Source organism: Apostichopus japonicus, chromosome 2 (genome assembly GCF_037975245.1).
Source record: "Apostichopus japonicus isolate 1M-3 chromosome 2, ASM3797524v1, whole genome shotgun sequence".
NCBI classification, from domain to species: domain Eukaryota; kingdom Metazoa; phylum Echinodermata; class Holothuroidea; order Aspidochirotida; family Stichopodidae; genus Apostichopus; species Apostichopus japonicus.
In genome coordinates, this window is record NC_092562.1 from 1,336,167 (window position 1) to 1,351,179 (window position 15,013).

A 15,013-nucleotide genomic window follows, 5' to 3' on the forward strand; every position below is an offset into this window, starting at 1 on the left:
ATAACAAGTTCATTTATATTGGACGTCACATTTATACGGGCCACACCGTGGACTAGGCCAGGGGCCAAGAAAACCTGATTTTTATACTTTAAAGGCCACTTCTCAAGTTGCAAATTATAACAACGTCACTGCGGCTATGCGACTGTGTTCGGGTTCTTCATTTCGAAAATTCACAATAGCTGTGATTTGTGATAACGTGCACCTGTTGATTAACACGTGCTTGTGTATATGCTAACTCTAACAATCCATCGTAATATATGCATAGAATTTATGAGATAACTAACTGTTTTCAACCTTTTGGCGAACAGGCTTTTAACAATATTTATTACTATGACGTTGATAAACGTAAACTATTGACGCACCGATCAACGGAGGGCACGGGGCAACTCATGTATAGAGGAGGGGCTGAATAGATTGCGATATTTAATCGAATCATGGAGGTAAATGGACCTGCTAAATGTAGTCCTTTCAAAAAGAGCCATTAGATCAAACGCATGTTAGTAGTAAATGTCATCACGAAAGTTCATAGCCCTGTTAGGTTCAGGCTCCAGAAAATGATATAAATATCTCGCTTTCATCTGTCAAAATAAATTAACAACTGGGGAATATTTACTACAATGATACTGCTTCTATTTATATGTAGATGACGTCACGGCAGTTAGTGATTTCGTTTTGAGCTCCAGGATTACAGATCCCCTTCAGGATAACATTAAGATGAAATTATATCATAAATTAGCCATCACCTCATTTATAGATTTCGAAGAAGAAAAGATATATTAATACAATTGAAGGAAAAGCTTAACAACAATAGGTCCATGGTTAATTTATTCTTTGATTTTATTATTACTTATTCTAGACTACTGAATCCTTTTGTACGTTCATACTAATCAGTAATAAGCTATACCACCCCCCCCCCCCCATACACCTAGCATCACCTCCTTTAACCCCACCCAACTCCCTTCGGCGTTTTAGTGTCGTGCGGATTGTCCTGGAAAGTCTCGGTAACAAATCACTTCGCTCAACTTTGTTGACCATTTATAGTACCTCAATGAATGACTTAATGCAGCATTAAATATCAATTTAAGTTGTGACGACGGCTGTAATGAGCTTAACGCACCTTGTAACCATAACAACTGTTATTTTTGGTGTTCATACTCCGTGGTTGTCTTCTACAATTCCTCATTGCTTTGGTGACGAAACTGTTGTTATGAAAGTAGACTTACAGGGACATTAGCCTTATCGTTTAACATAATCGATTGTGGCTCTGGTAAAAAGCATTTAGGGAAATGAACTTTCTCTGCAAGACCTACTTCTTGTTTCATTATCTGCTAACAGCCTCTCAATACGACTATTCTTGTATAAGATGAATTTTTGCTTGGACAGTACGTGACATGTTTTAAAACCCTATATTTTATGCTGAAAAAGAAAACACTTCCCACTACGTACGTAGGTACGTAGGTCTTTAACTATATCACATATTTTCGATATGTAAACAATTTGGGATAGAGTTTTAGTTAACGCCCACGCGTAGGAAAATATTCTAAATAATAATAATGTTACCATCAATAATACTTATACTAATAATATATATGTTAATATTATATATATATATATATATATATATATATATGTTTGAATGTTTATATAAATATATATATATATATTATATATATATATGTATATATATATATATATATATAGTTAACGCCCACGCGTAGGAAAACATTCTAAATAATAATAATGTTACCATCAATAATACTTATACTAATAATATATATGTTAATATTATAAGTATGTATATATATATATATATATGTTTGAATGTTTATATAAATATATATATATATATATTATATATATATATATGTATATATATATATATATATATATATATATATATATATATATATATATATATATATATATATATAAGGATGTATAAATATATATATATTCAAATGTAAGCCAAACGTTAACATTTTCGTGTTCATTAGTCCACAGCGCATACCGTATAGTTGTCATAAAGCAGGTGTCACTCCAAATGTCGTGATTTTGCATAGCATATAATAGTTGGGCTTAAGATGGAGATTCATATACTATATAGCATTACGCGACTAAGATGATCTCCTGAGCCCGTCATTTTTCGGCAAGAATAAATTACGGCATCATAGCCAGACTAGCGTTCGTACGGAACAGTGCACAAGTAATTTTAAATGAAGAAAACAGAGAATACTATGGTAAATTCACAGCGAAAGAGAGAGAGGGGGAGAGGTGGAGAGAGAAGGCTTCATGGACTTAATAACTTATCTAATTAAACGGAACCAGCTACTAGAACGGACAGTTAGCTGTCCAGTGTTTTTCATTACAATTATTCTTCCAACGAGGTAAAGGATGAGGCGTCTTTAGATGCATTTTTTATTTCCATTTTTTCATTTTTTCTTCATATTTTTTAGTTTCTCTTATTGCAAAGATAACATGCTATGGGACGTATTGCCAGTTTTTTTCTTAGCACATTGAAGGATTAAACAAGAAATGATTCCGACAGCATTTAAGATTAAGACACATGTCAATAGTTTATTCCTATATATAAACAGGTGCGTATCCAGGGGGGGGGGGCGTTGGGGGCGCGCGCCCCCCGGGTAAGAAAAAGAGAAGAGAAAAAAAGAGAAGAAAAAAGGAAAAAAGAGGGGAAAAAAGAGGAGGAGGAGAGGAAGGAAGGGAAAAGAAAAAGAAGAAAGAGAGAAAAAGGAGAAAAAGAGGGAGTAAAAGCAAACCGCGAAGACACCGGGAAGAGAAAGAGGAACAGTGACATCATTACAGCGCTGAAGGGTAGCCAGTGACGGATCAATGATTTCGTAAAAGTGTGACTCACCCTACCCCTTACACCGACAACTCCATTTTTTGACGTTTCCATTTTCCTCTCTCACTAATGATCTATATATATACTATATATGGTCTATCATAACGCGTGTGTAGAATTGTGCTATGAAACTAACTGTGGCTGGTCTCGAACTCGACCGTGTCGTCGGGGAACATGACGCATTTTGGGATGGGGGCGACCGCCCGCCACCCCCCATTCAGCATTTTTTTAAATGATATCGCTAAGTAATTTCAAAAGAGAAAGTGCTTAGAGGCAACTTACAAGGCCTGGGAAGTGTCATTTCCAGCGATCTGGGAGGCATTTTCGGCCAAAATTTGCTTGTACGCTTCGCGCTAACCTATGGTGGCGCTACGCTTAGATAATTTGCCTACAGGCTTCGCCCCTCCCTTGGCAAATTCCTCGCTACGCGCCTGTTCGAATTTGTAACGCAAACAGCAGATATCACATCATATCAGTGAGCATGAAAATGGCGTTCCAGGATGAAAAGCCTTAAAACTGTCCGACTTGCCTGAAAAAATAACCAGAAATTTTCGCGCGCAAAGCGCGCGTTCAACATGTTCATGTCAATATCATATAAGCAAGCATCGGTTATTACATCGCATGCCATCATGTACCGTACGGTCCGTTCAAATTGCGCAGTATACCGCGGGATGCTAATGTAAACAACGACATGTCTCATGTAGATGTATAAAAAGCATGGAGGTTCAATTATGTCAAAACTCTCTTTTACATTAGTAATGGCGAATTAGGGCCTGCACCCGCGCAGTGGCGGAGCGTCCATATGGTCAGGGGGGCGGATGCCCCCCCTGACGGACTCAAATGGACTGCTGGCGCCTTTTTCAGCTCTTTACCACTTTTTATTTATTCTAGATTATTGACTTTTTTATTGCGCTCTCATCTACTTATTGACATTTGTCACATTTTCTTGCTGTAATTTGGCGATGACACCTTATTCTTCGTTTATCTGCAAATTAGCCAGGCCCGGAAAGGGTCATTTCCGGCGATCTAGGGAGTATCTTTACTCAAAAATTTTCTGTACGCTACGCGCCAACCAGTGGTGGCGCTCCGCTTAGATAGTGTCGAAAGCGCCCCTACAGACCATTCTCGCCACTCCTGACCAATACCCCTAGCTCCGCCACTGCCGCCGCGCCTCCTACGCATATGTGTGTAGTGTTCGGTTTCGGAAATATCTGCTATTTTTTTCATTTCCTTCAACCAAGTTTTATAATAGCCGTTATAACAGGTTTTAATATTTGTACACCAATAAATTAACTGTGTCGGAATTTTAGAAAATTTCTGACCAACATTCTACATCACACTTCCCTCTACTCGTGCAATTTTGACCGGTCTGTTAGGGGTTGAAGGAGGTTTTTCTATATTGGTTGTCCATAGATGAAATTTTGTACAACATTATGGGTATGTTTTGAAATGAGTTTATTCACGAGAAATGTGAATTTTCAAATTCTGAACAAATATGGGGCTTAAAACCTTGAAAAGTGGGGCTGACGGGTATTGTGGGCCGTGACGTAGAATCACCTACAAAAGCAAAGACCAACAGGAGATGCGATCAGGTCGAACATGATGTGTGCCGGGTTGACAATCTTCAAAAAGGTTATGGATGGAAAAAAACAAACTATTAGGAAATACTTGGTTCTCAGGCAAAAAGTGTACATCTGGTTGGTCATTTCAAGCCCGAGAAGTGCCGTTTCCGGTGATCTGGGGGTTTTCAAAGCAAGAAATTTTCTTGTACGCTGCGCGACAACCGATGGTGGCGCTCCGCTTAGATAGTAATTCGCGCCCCCCGGGTTAGAAAATCCTGGATACGCGCCTGATAAACCTATATCAATACAGAGTAAGGGGAAGGGATGGGAGGGACTGGCCTTAGATAGTGTATAAATGTTTGAAGCCAATTGTCCAGAATGATCAATCTAATTGGTAATGCTATTTTCACATGGGATAATAATGCGCTATACTACCGTCTCACATTTGTTCGCTTCGTTCGCTTTATGGGTGCATCTATACTTACTTGTTTGACTCCCTCGCCTCATAAGTTAATGGTTATGCCGCTTACTATGTGGGTGACATAGACTTAACGCATGTAAGACTCGATCGTAAGGACCCACTAGAAGCTGTTAACTAAAGTGTTTCGTTAATATTTATCTTCAAATATACTATTCACCATATTCCAATGCCAATTTATACATATAATTTTATACATATTTATATACATATATATATATATATATATATATATATATATATAAATATATATATATATAAATATATATATATATATATATATAAATAGATAGATAGATATATATATATATGTGCAGTGGCGTAGGAAGGTACTTTTGAGTGGGGGGTTGAAGACTGATGGCCGGCCTGGGGGAGGGGTCTAAGGAGGGGGTCCTTTGGAATTTTTTGCATTTCCAGGTGCCCTCAGATGCAATTTGGTGCAATATAGCACACTTCAACACCCACTCCATTTTGTAAACTTAATTTTGTATTTTCACCTGGCCTTAGATGCAATTAGGTGCTCCAAATGAGATTTTTTTCTAATTTGGAAATGAAAAAGGGGTTTTCTGACTTGCGAAGCGAGGGGCAGAATGATACTTCCGCCCCTCCACATTTTTCACTGGGGGGGGGGCGCTGGCGCCTTCCAGCTCCCCGGGTTCCTACGCCCAATGTATATGTGCGTGTGTTTGTGTATAATAAACTTTGATACGACACCTGAGCATCTGACAATACAAAAACAGTGCACGCGACATGTATGCCGTGCATTTTAACTCAGCTGTACAATGCTTTAAGCAACAAATGTTCATCCGTCGGTTTAATTAAAGAAAAATCCAATATGCATTTTTTCTTTGTCTTTACTTACCATCAAACACTTGACCTTCAGGACTTTCCAGGGAATTGAAACTGAATTCTGTTTTCTATGAAGCTTATCAATAATAGCGGCAAACTCAAGAAACAGAAAAAGAGGACGAAGAACAGAAAATGTAAGAACCATAATTTCCGAGTAGTAACCTCGAGGAAAACCGTGCAAAATGAAATCATTTTTTTTTGTACCTTCTATTTGTGATATGTATAATATTTAAATTGGAAATTAATTCATATTTGCAGCTCTTTGGCCTTGCTTCGAAGGGAAGGCACAAAGTACTGAGCGATAGAAAGAAAAAAAATGAGTGTTAAGGAAAGAGTTGGAGAAATGAAAAAGGAACAAGGTTGTCCAATGCTGCTGTGGTTTAACAAAAGCACAAACCAATAACCATATTTGAGAGTGCACAGGTAACATTATGGACAGCTCTAACATAAGAGTCCAACATGATTAACATGTGATATATGGAGATCACTCTGGTTATCAGTATCATTCACTTTTCCTACTATAGCTGTTTTCTCAAATCAGAAAAAGCTAAAAAAGCTAACATGTAAAGAAAAACGTGGCGTTTTAGTTTAAGTAAGAATTATCTTTATGCCCAACGTGAATAAAAAAAATAGCACCGAATGCAATACGAATCTAGAGAGGTCACTTTTCGTCCCTCATACGAATGACGTCATTCGTTGACCCAAAAATAGAGCAGAATAATAATATACCCACCTCTTGATGGGGCCTATATATGTCGTAAGAGAAATACAATTTTGTTTCTGTAGTTTTTGTAGAAAAGCTTACATATAGAGATCATGATTGCAAACTTTTCAGTATGTAATTTTATAATCGCAAAAAAAAAAATATATATTCGAAGGGGGTGGGTGGGTGGGGGGGGGGGTCAACTTGACCATAACCATTGTTATTTGTGATGTTATTTATAATATATATATATATAATATATATAATATATATATAATGTATATAATATATATATAATATAATATATAATATATATTATATATATTTAAGTCAGAAAACCCCTTTTTTATTTCCAAATGAGAAAAAAATCTCGTTTGGAGCACCAAAATGCATTTTTAAGGCCAGGTGAAAATGCAAAATTATTTACAAAATGGAGTGGGTGTTGAAGTGTGCTATATTGCATCTGAGGCTACCTAGAAATGCAAAAAAAATCCCCTTGGACCCCTCCCCTGCCGGCCATCAGTCTTCAGCCCCCCCCCCCACTCAAAAGTACCTTCCTACGCCACTGCCCTCACTTATTTAGAGCTTCGTTCCTACGCCATATATGAATACATTGTTATAGGAGTCACAGTTATAAATATGCTGTGTCAGTCAAGAGAAATATAAAAATCAAATCAAAGAACAGAAGATGAATACAAGAGATAAGGTGGATGAGCACAATCGTAAGAGCTGAAATTTATTCCGAAATAAACTTGTATAGTTTCTAAAAAGTTTCTAGTTGTAAGTTTCTAAAAAAAAGAGGTATAATCAAGAAATACCAACTTGAACGTGGTTTTGTTTAATTATTCAAATCTCTACAAATTACAATACATTGTTCAGCAAGTAACAAATTGTTTGGTGCCGTACCCAATGTACAACCTTTTCTTGTTAACAATGCGTGTATACCATGTGTTACTAATAACATTGGTCAGTGGCGACTCAAGGAGCAACCTGATCACGGTACAGCAATAAAAATGGACCCCCAATGGGAACTCCAAATTCACGCAAGTCCAACAATGCTTTGGGCTTTGGATTGGTGGAGATGTTGTTTTATATTATGGACCTATAGACACCCATATATTGCACTCTCAGACTTGGTCTGTTGAGGGAAGGTTTTTTTTTTCGTTAGAAATCCCATTTTGGTGTTTATTGGGAAAGAAACGTTTAGAGCTAGACTAAAATAATATTTTAAGAGTTGTGTAAAAGTAAGTGGGCCTGACGCTTCGATCCCAGAAGGATCTTCTTTAGAGGATGAATAAAAGTAAGTGGGCCTGACGTTTCGATCCTAGCAGGATCTTTTTCAGAGGCTCACTAACTTTTACGTATTCTCTTACACAGGCTCTTCAGTGGATAAGCAGTTTGCTAACATTTTTTAGTTTTAATAATAAAGACATAAGAAAATGGGTAAATTCTTTTGATTTTCAAACTTGTCATGAGATTGGTGGTCATATTTTGTAAGTCCCTGACACGAGACGCCCATGGAACCCGGGCCCTGAGAATTCGCACCGGTTTAGTTATACGCCACGGGCCATGGTTTTTACATTTAGCTACACTAGATATCTATCTATGTACGTACTTTATAGTCAACATCTCATAAATCCCAAAACCGAGTGTTATCGTTCCCTCGTCGAGAGTGTCTATAAAGAACAAATTTTTGTTCCGTTAACGTTTGCAAATTTTTGAGAGCGAAATCATGCAATCTGGTACTTTCAAATTGGAAATATACTTTTTACTGACTTTTTTCCTTCTTTCAAAGAGAAAGTTGTCAAAAGCCTCTCCAGGATAAGTGCTAACTTTACTTCAATACAAAGCAATCATTGTAAACATTCCCAAAAATTGCATCCACACACTTTAGAACGCATATTGCATATGTCGTATGAAATAGACTCTAACAAGAATTACAACATAGTTGAAAATAGGTTTCCTTGTATATTGTTTGGTGGCAAGGCGATCAAAAGAAAAGGGTTACATGTTGCGCTCAAAAATGGGTACAGGAATGCTGATCAGAATGCATGGTTGAAAACATGTTATTCGTTGAACGTCTCAAAATCAACATTTTCTTACTGTTAGATGAGGTTGCGTCATTGTTTTTCATCATCAGTTGGCAACGGTAGCTTGTAACCATGTCCCAATGTGCTAGAATATACATAATTAATCCATTCTATATGTATTATAAAAGGTATACGATGCACTTGGACGCAAATTACCGACAGGATTGGCGGTGAGATTCCATGTACTATTGTTTTAGTTACCAAGCTAATGATAAGTTGCTGAAACATTCTTCATTATGCACCGTTGGTGGGGCGCAGGGGGGGGGGGGGGTTCAATTGATCAGAAAAAGTTCTTGATACGGGCATTCCATTTATGTATTACCATTAATAAAATTAATTTAAATTAATTATTAAATTAACTAATTTAAATTAATTTAAAATTAAATTATTTTTATATAGTATTTTTCATTAGGTGATTACCGTTACGCTTGTTACAAATAATTGTTACGGTGGTTTATAATTAATCAAAAGAACAAAAAGTTGGAAAAAAAGCCAACCCTCACTGTAAACACCATTTTTTTTTAATCTCTCCGTCCTCATGCAATAAGATGCAATTGTATGGTAGACTACAACATACATGCAAGGCCATATACCCATGCACACACCTACGCCAACACACACCCACGCCAACAACCCCACCACCCCCCCCCCCCCCAACAACCACACACACATATATATATATATATATATATGTATATATTTATATATATATATATATACATATATATATACATATATATATATATATAACACGAATTGTTACTATAAATGGTTACATATTGAACATGTTAATGAAGTTATCCCTGAGGATTATGATCATCAAATGCAAGTAACAATCCTTTTCATTCGTTTTTTTAAGCTGCACATTTACAAAGTGACAAAATTTCGTCAAACATTTTAAAACTGAGGCAAATAAGAAATATCACAAATACCTTAAATGACCTTTTTGACCTCACAAGTATGACTATGAATAGCATGAATAGGATTTCGATTGACACATACCTGCTTAGAGTGTTTATTTCTCATTAAAACTGAAGGTTAATGAGCAAGTAATTAATGATTGTGCTTCATTCCGTAACATTTTATCGTAGGAAAACTCTTCACAGTAGTAGCAAACACAGTGAGCTTAAAGCAACCTTTATAAATAGAGAGAGAATTTTGAATTCACTATAGTAAAGCTAAGAACCGTTTGGATTGTATTTGTATCACATATCACTTGACTGAGAGCTACGTCACACGCATGCGCATTATGCAATCATGAAACAGCATATCATCCACTGTTCAAAGATAATATATACATACATTTTTGAATGTTTATTATATTGAGGTAACACTTGTTGTTAATTCGATTTTTTTCATCGATCATGTAATATTTGGAAAGTAGCATGACATTCCTTACATAGAGAGTTTTGAAATAATCAAAACATGCACTGAAAAGTATAACTTATACATTTTATGTATATTTTCATATTACTTCGACACACATCTTCAATCTTAGAAGAGGTGAGGGAAATTATGCCTAAACAACTTATTAATTGGTTTAATTGTTTAAAGGATCTGGGTGCAGGTGACCCACAAAGTGTTCAAAGTGTTACCTATGTATATGTAAGAAAGAATTCACTCAGTCTGTATACTTCTCCAACGTTTTTATCGATAGTCTAAACATGCATTCGGAGATCGTCAAGTGAAATGAACCGTAATGAAAATGCCGTCATACGCCCGTGGCGACTCGACGCCTTTAAGTTTGTGATGAATAATTTACTTTGAAATCTCCATTGAAGGGAAACATTGCACATAGAATTGTTACCATCTTATCTTAACCCTTCGAATTACTACAAAGAAAAGAACTACACCCACACAAATACAAATTTTACTGTAAAAGGGTTAATTAGGGCCCCAAATGAACGTAAAAGATGATTTAACACGATAAAACATTTGAACAAAGATAAAACACATACAGGATGGGTTTTTTTTCCCTTTCTGTCTTCTTATCACATTCAAATCTTCTTTTATGTCACTTGGTCCATTGGTGTTGTTTTTCTTCTGCCCGAAGACATTCCTTCTGTAACGGTAAAGCAGAATTGTTTTTTTCTTTTCTTTTCATTGTAATGACGTCACGATGACGTCATCTACTGACAAGTTAAATTTCCCATGTCTTAATTATACATCTCTCTAAAGCCCTTCAAACTTGTTTAGCGTCCAAACAACAGAAACATCGAAAAGTTCAAAGAAGTTGAACTGAACAAAGGGAAGAGAGAACAAAATCACAAAGTAATCAAAGAATTGTACAAGATTTTTTATCCTTGAATGGATTGTCAGAAGCAGGCACTCCTGTTAGTAACATATCCTCATTTGCATGTTCCTGGCAATAGTTCAACAGATCTGCCGATGCCTTTGATATATCAATACGTTTCACTTTAGACTCTATCCTAAGTTGTTCAACGTTCTTTCGTAGGGCTGCAATGCTGTTAGACATGGTGATGATGGTTAGTCTGTTTATCTCCGTGTGTCTTAAGTGGTGATATACGTTCTAGTGACGTTGGTTTATGAATAGCTAAATCAGAAATCTCCAAAAACAGTCGACTTTGAAGACTGATGAAGGCACCTGCAGAGGTAAGAGAAAATGGAAAAATAAAATAAATAAATAAATGAGATCTTACTGTGAGAGTTTATATTATCTAACATGAACACGTTATCGTTTAGATGTCTATATCAGATCGTTTTATTATGCTATAGGAATGAAGAATTAATGACATAAATGAAATGCCAACGTAACTAGAAAACCTACATTTTTTGTTCAGACTGAACGCCAAAGCCAACATATATGCAGTAAAAGGCTATGTATTGTTCATGCAACTGATAGCAATGCAACAAGTTTCGCGAAACTGCTCTGTGTTTCTTTAACTATAGTTGCCTGCCTGTTTGTTTGTTTGTTGTTTTTTACTTGTTTATTTCCTGTTGGTATAATGACTAAGCCTTCAAATATCACATTTATCCTCTACTTTCCTGTCCCTCACATTTCACTCCCCGAAACCGTCTTACAAACCAAAATAGTTTACCTCGGTATCAAGGAAGAGGTTATACATGGCCTGCAATTAGTGTACTTTTTTTCTTACTGTGTAATGCGATATCTTCATTTTGCATGTAATGTACATGGAAACTTGCTATGTAAGCGATATCTCTCTTTTGAGCTTGTCTCCCTCCTTACTTTGTTATCATAACAGTGTAAAGAGAGAATCGTAGACGAGTATGAAGAACTTGGCAGACTTATTTTAAAGCCTAGAAACAAAACAGCTTGTGTGTGTGTATTTATGGCATGAGTTGCAACGTCAAAGGCGAGTTTATATAGAGATCGATAATAGTTTTTTTTTCTTTTGATATTCGCTAATTTTAATGACGTCACAGTAACGTCTGAAATAGTTTTATTAAACTTTAATTACATACTTACACTAATTTAATGGTCAGTTAACGGACAATGGCCCTATCACGTGACAATTTATATATGGTCATTAATCATTTGTCTTAAATGTCTTGAGTATAATGCAACTATAAAAGACATGCACTCGATAGTGCCATAATTGCGCAAAAAAATGTTGTTACCATAGTAACAAAGAAATGACAATGATTGGCAATACTTCTTTGTCATCATCACACAGCATATGAAACGTTTCATTTAAAAAGAACAAATGTAGAAACGTGTTGTTCAGTTATAAGTGTCTGTCTGTTTGCGTCATGGAGGGAAGGGTATAGAAATGATGAGTGAATGTACCAGTCATCGATCATAACTAGACATCTAAAGAAATGGATATTCAAAACCAAGGAAGAAGAAGAAGGGGAAGAAAAGAATAGAAAATAATAGAATAGAATGTTTTTGTCGATGGGTATTGTAGAAGTTATATATATATATATCCATTTGCATGATGCAATATCTTCGTCGCGATTATATTGTGCTTTCGATTTTCTTCAAAGGAAATTGTATGGTTGAATTGAATGACTTTACAAGCTTTATTTACATGGTTGTTATTACCATACTGATGTTATATGTAAACTACAGTTCATAAAAATGTTATTACTTTGCCTAGAGAGAAGAGTTAGTATCAATATATCTATATATCTATATATACATGGAAAAATAACAAATATACCTGCTAGTAAAATGGAAAAAAACAAGACATTATAAGGTACTATCTATTCTTCTTCTTCCCGTCTTGTAAGGAAGCACGGTATTATTATAAACGACTAAGACGCTATATAGGCCTACACTGTGAATGTCCAATGTATGTATCAGAAATGAGCGACACCCGATTTTGTTTTGAGCATATCAAAATCAATATATATATATATATATATATATATATATATATATATATATATATATATATATATATATATATATATATATATATATATATATAAATATATATATATATATATATATATATATATATATGTATATATATATATATATATATATATATGTATATATATATATATATATATATATATATATATATATATATATATATATATATATATATATAACAGAAGACTCTAAACATGAATAAGTTTGAGACACAGCAGTATTTGTAAAACACATACACAAACCGCACACAACAAATTAAGAATTAAATTCACCGCAAATAATTGTTCTGTACACTTCCAGCAAATTTGCTAAGAAATTACCACAATGGAAACATTCCTTGCCTTTATCAATTATGTCAACATTTAGGTTGAAAATGACGTGTCTATTCTGAGATCAGCTGTGACCAAACCACCCTTAAGTTATCATTTGAAGTTTCTACAAAAAAAAACAACCCCAAAAACGAAGAAGAAAATGCCGTCTGAAATTCTAAATCAAATAGTAAAAAGTGAATGTTTGCAATGTTGCTATGGGCATGTCCTATTTTAGTATACAACGATGACACCTTTCCTGTGAAAGCCCCTACCTGTACAATCAATCACTATTTCCCTTTGACAGATTTCTGTACGATATTTCTTCGTCTTTCTTCTTTTCCATTACGTCAATATACTACAAATATATAATAGGCCGACTGGTACTTAAAGTTGGCTCAGAAAATCAAATGCATTTATACTTTTGCCACGTAAGCAAATATTTCGTTATTACATCCAAACAACCGCTCGAAGATTTTGACGTTTGTCCTTAATCAGGTTAATGTTACATTTGTTTGTTCAAGTCATTTACTATGTCATATGGTCATAAGTTTATTCCATCACGGCAAGGACTTTTCCCTTTAGTGACAGTAAGATAATTTAGAGAGAAAAAAAACCCAAACTACTGCTGTCTAAATTTGGCATGAAATGATTCCTGCTGGCTAATGTAGCCAGAAATTTCGTGTTTGTGGCTATGATGGGTGAGTAAGAGGGGGGAGGGGGTTGGGGGGAGCCGAAAAGAAGAGGAGAAGGTAGTGAGAGCTGCATGCTTCCTTATAGGCATGATCCTGTATTGTTTCAATTATGCTAATGATTTTTAATTATTCTAACAAAAACAGAGCTATAGAGACAAGTGAAATTTACATGAGAGAGAGAATGGGGTGGGGCAAGAATAAAGGGGAGTAGCGGGTAAGATGGAAGTTTTAGGTGGTAATGCCCCCCCCTTATCCCAACCCCCATAGATAGAAGCAAGGCAGTAGGTAAATAACTGCCATAGACTCTTTTTGCTCGAGGGTCACAGCTATTCCAACCATCACGTATTCGACGATCAAATTTCCATATAACGGTTACTCGTATCTTGAAACATACTGTTGAAAAATTGATACAATGTCTTATAAAACCGAGCGCGCATGCGTCAACTGACCTTTCCATTCACACCCTTTATATTTTAAACAATCATGGACAGGACAAATTATACCGAAGGAAAGCGAAAATAATAACAAACTAACGCCTAAATATTAAGATGCTCTAAGTACAAGTCAACCTTGAATGATATATACAGACTTGTTAGTGTAATCTAAGCCAACCCAAATCCTATTTAACATCAACATGATCATTAAGTTAGCGTAATGACTCCGATTATGAGTCATTACAGTCCCGCAAGTTCATTTTCTTACCTGTCGGTTTTTTTATATACCTACGGCATGCATGTTTTATATTTCTCATCGTAATGTTTACGTTTTATAGGCTTGCGTCCTTTCTCTGTATTCCTCTTTTCTCTTTTAATAAAATCCCGGAACTACCGAACGCAATATGGTTGCGTAATTAAAGATAAAGCAATCTATCATCTGTGAAGTTTATAGCAGGCTATGAAAACGTTTCTTTCTTACAACTCTCCTATATACATCTGTGTACCTCGTGTACCTCTGTGTTCCTATATATGCAGTGAACTTCGTCACTGGGGTCTTAAATGTCGTTATAATCATTCCTATTAAGAACTTTCGTTCTTATCTTCCTCATTCTTTAAAAATAAAACGAAATACAGCAAGTACCGGTACTAAATTACCTATCAGTATATAT

General features: G+C 35.5%; 1 long non-coding RNA gene across 1 annotated transcript in view; it reads right to left on the reverse strand.

The window, feature by feature from the left end:
• Positions 1 to 5,927: 5,927 nt before the first annotated feature.
• The window catches only part of LOC139972619 (uncharacterized), a 168,681-nt gene continuing 159,595 nt past the window's right edge, over positions 5,928 to 15,013 (reverse strand). The window contains exon 2 of the long non-coding RNA XR_011795029.1: positions 5,928 to 6,915. This is a non-coding gene — a long non-coding RNA (uncharacterized lncRNA). The remainder of the gene's footprint in view (positions 6,916 to 15,013) is intronic.